General features: G+C 45.6%; 1 long non-coding RNA gene across 3 annotated transcripts in view; it reads right to left on the reverse strand.

The window, feature by feature from the left end:
* Nucleotides 1-7837, reverse strand: part of LOC128327058 (uncharacterized) — a 100940-nt gene continuing 93103 nt past the window's right edge. For 2 of the 3 annotated variants that reach the window (XR_008308437.1, XR_008308444.1), the window contains one exon: nt 1-576. This is a non-coding gene — a long non-coding RNA (uncharacterized LOC128327058). Of the gene's footprint in view, nt 577-6213; nt 6277-7837 lie in introns of those variants that run through there. The other variant, XR_008308451.1, reaches the window with a different exon arrangement.

The raw sequence follows: 7837 nt of genomic DNA on the forward strand, positions 1-7837 counted from the left end.
AACAGGGGCCAACCTCACAATATTTTTGCAAGGACAAAGAATATTAAGATGGTAAGGCATATTAAAGGTGCCGGTATAAATGTATAAATAATACCTAATAGGTTAATTAAAATCCCATTTTTTAAACCGTTTGACAATTTGTTACAATAGTGCAGTGCTCATCTGAATGTCAGCAGCTCTTTCTGAATCAAGAGAGCACAGTTTTGGCTGGCTCATTCTCTTTTTACAAAGAAGAAAACCCTGGATTTTTCTATCCATCTATCAATATTTCTTCATTGCACTGCAAGAAAATTGCTGTGCCATGTCAAAATAGTCAGACAAATCTTGAAGAATATAGTACATTGCTGATGTCAAAAAGACATGAACTAACCTGGATCCTCATGTATAATACAGACTCATTTGCAACTGTTTTAACCAGAAATCTTTCCTCTAAATCAGAGTGAAACGTCCCAGTGTGCATTACTTCCTCTACCACTTTGCTGCGATTCTCCCACTGAGCTTCTCCTCTCATTATTTAAATCTTCTCTTTTTCTGACCTCTTTCCCTCTCTCTGGACTAGTTCAGATTCTTGTGCTCCTTTGAAAGTGAATATGGAATGAAATTCAAATACATTTGTTGTTGTTTTTAAACCCTCATCAACAGTCTTAAAAAGCGAAGATAAAAGTTAAAGGCAGCGAAGAACCTAGTATGGGGAAGTTGCTCTAAATCTGAACAATTCAGAATTTGCTACAAAGATTCTTCTGTGGCACACCTGAGCGTAAGGAAACGGATTGAAACTTTACCCCCGCCCCGCCCCACCCACTGCTTTTCAGGCACTGTATTTCACCTATAACAGGGCTAAATACAGCAGCCTCCATTCATCTAAAGAGTATGAAGGTCCAGATGGCAAGTACTGCATTGCACTGAAAACCACTGTAAAGTGGTCCATATCTGTGCCAGCCAGCACAAAGCTGTGCACTGCTGAGCCACTGGGTGGTCAGTGACATGATTTGGCCCTTTGGACTAAGGGCAGGGCTGCGATGGATTGTATACAGATTAGGCGAGTGCTTGCTTTGGAGTAAGCGTGGAAGAGAGACCCATTTAGTAACTCTGCTGGGGAAATGTGTTTGGCAAACTCTCCACATTGCTGTTCCTTCCTAACCTTATTCAACCTCAGCTGGGAACTCATCCAGACTCCCTCCAGGGGAAGGAACTGCCTGAGTGTCCTTTTTCACCTTCGGTTCATAATCCCCAGTCATGTGGAAGGCTCCGCTCTTGTTCCCTTGGATAAGATGCAGCTAGTGAAACAAACTCAGGCTAATGGCACAGTTCTATGTGACATCTTTGTAAGAAGGTTTGAGAACTGTGAACCACAAAAATAAAAAAAAATGTGTCTGAAGATGCATTGGTACATAGGAAACCTCCTTATAACAAGTCAGACAATTGGTCCTTCTGTGGGCTTTTCCAGACAATGGATGGATTCACCCAACTGCTGCCTGGTCTGGAAGTGGGGGAAATGTTGGTAAAATGCCCGGAGATGGAGCAGGTGATCCAAGTGGGCGTGACATCCAAACCCACCCATGTCTAGTTCCCAGCCTGCTTCCCCCAAGATTCTGAGGAAACATGTTGCCACTCCTTGTCAGTTTTAATGCTTCAGTAGGGATGTGTGAACTGTCTCAAAGTTGAGCCAGTTCTCCATTGAACTGGTCCAGCTTGAGGGCTCACCCTGGAGTCGGACCAGACTCGGTTCGGCTCAAGGTTGAGCCAACCCCTCTGGGCCAGCTCAGGGGTTCTAAAGTAAAAAACAAATAATGTTTTTAAATGCTCACTGCCGGGTCCAGTGGCCTTGGGGTGGGGTGGGGGGTTCAGCTGTGTGTGTGTGTCTCTGTGTGTGTGTTGCTGCTGTTTCCTTCTCCCCTCACTGGCCTCCCCCGTCTTCTAAGGACCATTTTGGCCCATATTTGGGCTGTTCCAGCCTGTTTGGGAGCTGTTCTGGTCCTTTCTCTGATGGTGATGGCCACTTTGGAAGCCAAAATGGGTAATGATCATGCAAATGGCCAGGACAGGAGTGTGGCAGCCTCCAAAATGGCCAACAACATTGGAGAAAGGGCTAGAACGGCATGAAAATGAGCCAAAATGACCCTTAGAAGACCCAGGGGAGGCAAGCGGGGGGTAGGGGGTGGGAGGGAAATGTTGGAAACCACCCTACCATGGCCATGGCAGCAGCCCCAAGGCTGCTGGACCTGGCAGTGAGTGGTTTGTTTGTTTTTAAAGTTGGGTTTTTTTAAAAAACTTTAATCCCCCCAAATCAGCTCAAATTCAAGTTGAGCCAGGGGCTTTGTTCAAGGGCACCAAACTGAACATGCCTGCTTTTGTTTGAGTCCAGGTCAGACTCAAACTGGGCAAACCAGTTTTGTGCACACCCCTTTGCTCCAGCCAGATGGGGAGCACCATCCTTTCACTATTTTTGGAGTGTCACCTGCTGGCCAGTGCTTACTCTTTTAGGGCCACTTGAAAGTCATTTGAAAACTGAAGGAGTGAAAGGACTGCCATCCATTTGGAAAGAGATATGTAATGGGTTGCTGTTGGGTTTGGTGCTGTTCATTCGAGATGTCAATGGAATGGTTGGTTCACATCATCAGTTTGCAGATATTATAATACCAGGAGGGACCATCAAAACATTAAATGAGAGATTAAGGCCTGATTGATTTGTTACTCTGGCAAGATGGTGGATGCTGAAGGGCTACTTTCCCATTAGGTGGGGCTCCACAGTGTCGAGGGGATACGTGCAATCACTGATTGTGCGGTTTGTTACATCACACCAGTGCCTGACTTTTATTGTAACTGCTCTTGCTTTTGTGGGAACAACAAACCACAAAGGTTATCCAAATTACATGACTGATTTGTGCATGTGATATGACTCCAGCGTGGCACCTCAGCTATAAACAAGTAGTTTTTCAGAGGCTGCTGTGTTGCCAAAATCTTGTATGAATGGGGCTTAGGGGTGCAATCTTAGGGGTGCAATTCAAATCAACATATTGATTTGAAAGAAAGTCCCTTTTCAATCATTGGGGGGGGCATTTCTGAATAAATCAGGCTTGGATGGAGGCTACAATAATTCAAACATCTCAATACACTGAAGAGCTTGGCAGAGAGAAGTGGTTCTGTGACAGCAGACAGACAGGCAGCAGGATTTCTAAGAAAGATTTAGACACTATCGTGGATTACAAGATAATCACCATGAGTCAACAGTGCGATTCAATGACACAAATGGGTAATGCCATTTTAGGGGGTGGTGACAGGAGAGACATTTCCAAGACCTAGGAAAGAGTAGCATGGCTCTCTAATCAGCACAGGTAAGAACACTTTTGGAGAGCAGTGTTCAGTCTGGGCACTATAATTCAAACAGATGTTGACAAGTTGGAATGAATTCAGGGCAAACCATGATAAGTTTAAAGAATGTCAAAGAAAATCCCCACACAGAAAAATGGAATAATAGATCTGTTGCTTAGACAAGAGAAGTGGTGATCAAAGAGAATATAGCAACAGTTTTCAAACAATTAAAAGGTTATCAGAAACAAGAAAGTAACAGCTGTTCAAAAGCTGATGCTACAATCTATTCATTTAAGGTGCCACAAGGCTCTTTTCTGCAACAGACAGAATATGGTTCCCCTTCTGGAATTCAGCATGTATGAAGACATGGGTACATGTCTTTAAATGGGGAAATGTCGCTTCACATGTACTGCATATATCCCCTAGAAGAAATGTATGCCCTATATTGTAGCAACTAAGTGTCTTGGTCTGCAGTTGCCCCTTCAGTTAACACTATGTGTCTGTCATGTGATCTTTCATCTGATTTTTGGCACATGTTGCTCAGGCAGGTGTTACAAGTCAGATGTGGCAATCAACTGTGTGAACTGGCCCAAAGGGCAGAATTCTCTTTTCAGCAAGCTTCTCAGTCATGGTGGCTCTCTGAACCTCTAGTTCCAGGTGGGGCTGTGGAGTTACCACCTCTTGCCTAGCAATTTTGGATGTGTTTTAATATGATGTCTCCACTGCAATGTAAATAATGTGAAGGAAGTTGCCTTCCAGCATAGCCTGTGGAAGGAATGAGCCCTACATACTGCATCCTCACCCCTTTTGCGCTGTATTTACCTGAACCCAAGACTAGTTTTCCACCTAGTTCTTTGATGTTAGAAATGGGGGGAGGGGTCTTCTCAAATTCAGAAGCCTCTTCCTTTTGGATAAATTCCGGTATGACCTGTATTGTTTCACTTGTATTGTTTAAAGGAGTCATCTTACATTCAGAGTTGTCTTCTTTTGTTGTAAATATGATATGTCTTCTCCCTTCTAGACATCAGGACACAATATTATTCCACCCACTGATGATGCGTCTTTCACAGTGATGAATCGAAAGTTTTCTGTTTCCTCTGAGATATGGCTCCTATTTGTTTTGCTGGAGAGTTTCTCACCCAGGTGGGCTTGCAGCACAGGCTTGATCCTCTCTTATTTCTAGTGCTTGTTCATAGGGACATAGGAAGCTGCCTTATACCGAGTCAGACCCTTGGTCCATCTAGCTCAGTGTTGTCTGCTACACAGACTGGTAGTGGCTTCTTCAAGGCTGCAGGCAGGAGTTTCTCTCAGCCCTGTCTTCTTAGAATTGTGAAGTAGGGAACTGGGAACCTTCTGCATGCAAGCATTCTTCCCAGACTGAGCCTGGCCTTATTTAAAGGAAAGGATCCTTTTCACTCTCGACTCACTATTTAAATTGGTCTTTGGCCCAAGACTTCCTGGCCAGATTCCTAGACAGAGTTCTGGCTGACAGTTGCCAGGAATGAGTGCCCCTAAGTCCATCTCTTTCACCACTAGTTGGTAGCCTACTCACTCCCTCTGGGTTGTTGTTGTTGTTTTTGAAGCTGTTTCACAGCTTCACCTGGGCCCCTTTTAGAACCCTATTACCTGGAGCCTTGGCAAATCCCTAATGCCACTGACCACCATCCTGCATATCAAACAAGAACCCCAAATCTTACAAGTTCCAATACTCCTTTGTAAGGAAGTTCAGAAAATCCTTCTCTATAGAATTTCACCTTGGATTCTGTGAATATGCTTCATTATAAATGCTTAGTGGAGTAAAACTAAAAACACTGGAATCTATCGTTCTTCTGCAGTGTTATTAAAGAATGAGCCCTTTCTCACAAGCAGTGAGAAAGGGCAAGAGGAGGGTTAGCGGGGAGGAAGCCCTAAAGAGATTGAGGGTGTCCTCTTTAGATGATCAAGGGTGCCCTCTTTGGCGGGAGGATCGCCCACCCAGACGACTACTGGCTACTGCCAGTAGCTTGGAGGACTGAGTTGCCGAGATGTGTCACCCCACGTCGCACTGCCCCCTGGAGCTCAAATAATGCACAGCATGAGTGCGCAATGCATTATGGGGATCCCCTCCCCTCCTTGAAGCTGCTGGGGATCTCTTGCTTGCTTCCTTTCTAACCTTGTTTTGGAGGGTGGCTCCCTAAACATGTTTGACGCCAAGGTGCCACCAGGATAGGGCCCAATCCCAGCGGGGCACACGTGCAGACAAAACTGACTGCCTTAGCCCAGTTTTGCCTATGCATGTGAATAGCTTCACTGAGGCAGTTTCTCCCCACAGGCGATCAGGCCTGCAGCCCTGGGCAGCTGGATCAGCCGCCCACACGACTACTGGCTCCACCACGGAGCCAGTGGGGAGTGCAGCGATCGAGGGCCACATGGCTCCTGGAAGTCCCAGGATGCCCCCATGGGAGTGCATGGGGCATTCTGGGGGGACCCCTGAGACTGGGAGGCAGCTTGTAGCCTCCCGGTCAGGGGTCTACTCATGTGCCACTGTGCGCCATGGTGGCACATGAGCAAAAAACCAAGGTTAACAGAGCATTTACTCCCTTAACCTCATTCAAGGGGAGGGAGATTTAGGTGGGCTAGCTGCCTTGGAACCACCGGGCCTGCCCACTAGGCTCCCTTGGCCCACTTTCTAGTGATTGTGGAAACAGGCTCATGGTACATTCCTTAAGCCTCAGTTATTCCTTAAGGCTCGCTGTGTTATTCCTTGTTTGTTGGAAGAAGTTTGGGGGGAGGGATGGGTGTGTGTCTGTGTTTGTTCTAAAAGTGCAGGTGTGCCACTATGAGAGAGAGAGAGAGAGAGAGAGAGAGAGAGAGGACGAGAACCAAATGTGAATACTTTTAAAGGTTTTCTACCTTTGCTCTTTTCTCCACAGAAAGATGTGGTCTTAAACAAAAATCCTTGACAAGCTTCTGGGAGCTTGGAAGCTGCAATTGAAACAAATATTGCATACCAGAATTTGGGGGGATAGCTTAAAAGTTCTGTGTGAACAAATGAGCAGAGCTGAGGAAGCTTTTCTCCAGCCAAATCCTACCTATGTCAACTCAGAAATAAGTCCCACTGAAATGGTACTTACTCCTAGGTAAAACTGCATAGCACGGCAGACTTAATTTCTAGGTTGGCAACATATTCCTGCTCTTCTTGTAATAGAAATATTTGTCCATTAACAGAGCAATCCCTACATTTTTCTTCAGAAGTAAGCACCATTTCATTTAATGGGGTTTACTCCCAGTTCAAATGCTGTGGTTCTGTGGGGCTGGGTTTTTCTACATTGTGTGCCTTCACATATGCACCTCTGCACCCCAAAATACACATAAATGACAATTACATGGGGGGGGGGACCAATTTGAATGTTCCACATTTTGGGGCAGTGAGGAAAGCATGTTTTCAGGGTTGTGGGCTTTAAACCAGCCTCCATATGAGTAGGGTTAAGACCTTCCAGGGCATGTCTACTTGTAAGTGAGTCTAAGTCCAAAGGCACTTACTACTAGGCAAATGTGTATGTCGGGGCCATGGCCTTAATTTCTAGGCAGTGATACACCTTGTCATTCTTCTGTCTAACAATTAAGCACTCCTTGACAGTGGGTGCCAATGGGAGGTTTTTTCCACGGGGAAAATATAAAATGTGAGGAGAGAATCAGGAGGGCCTGCACGCACTATTTATCTAAGAAAAATCAAGCAATAGTAGATGACATATATTAAGGCTGTTCACATGACCTAATGGCATGGGGCTGGGGTGGGGAGGGGGGTGGGCAGGATCACACAGTGGCGCAGCACCTGTATCCAGTCATCCATGACAAGAGCTTTATTAGGTCCAAGCCTGACACTAAACAGCAACACCACTGGCAATTTGGCAGGTTACTGTGATTGGAAGGAGATCCAGAAGAAGGGATATCCTACACATGCCTGATCTCCTGCTTCTCACCAGGCGTGTCCATCCTCTAACTCCGTATCTGATTGTAGATGGTCACCATAAGCTATCGGACTTCTCTGATGCAACTGGTAACTCTGTCCAGCAATGGATTCAGCTCCTCTTTTGCCTGGCCACAAAGATACCTGAGAGGCTGACCCTGTGCTAGGATGTGTGGCTTCTCCAAAAGAACCCAACACAAGTGTTCTTGTCTGCAGAATCAGTGGCAGATTCATCATAATGGGGTTGATGACATGAATCCAGCCACCTTTTAAGAAGCAGCTTTGTGCTACAGTCCAATAAACAGTCAGCTGTTGGTATAAACAGGATAAAACTGTCATGAATATGACTCATGCATGGACGCTCCCTTTGTAGGCAGGGAGAGAATGCAGTGAGTGGTCCAATAACTGAGCTCATTAAAGAGACAGTTCACTTCCCACAGGAGGCCAATCCAAATGGTTTTGACTTGCCTACTGGACACAGTTACCAGAAAGTATTTGGGATCTTTCTTGTGACTCTTTAAAACTGGCAGTGCCTGTACGAAAGGAATTGGTGCCCTCTTGCATAACATTGCTACT

The sequence above is a fragment of the Hemicordylus capensis genome, chromosome 1 (assembly GCF_027244095.1).
Source record: "Hemicordylus capensis ecotype Gifberg chromosome 1, rHemCap1.1.pri, whole genome shotgun sequence".
NCBI lineage: Eukaryota > Metazoa > Chordata > Lepidosauria > Squamata > Cordylidae > Hemicordylus > Hemicordylus capensis.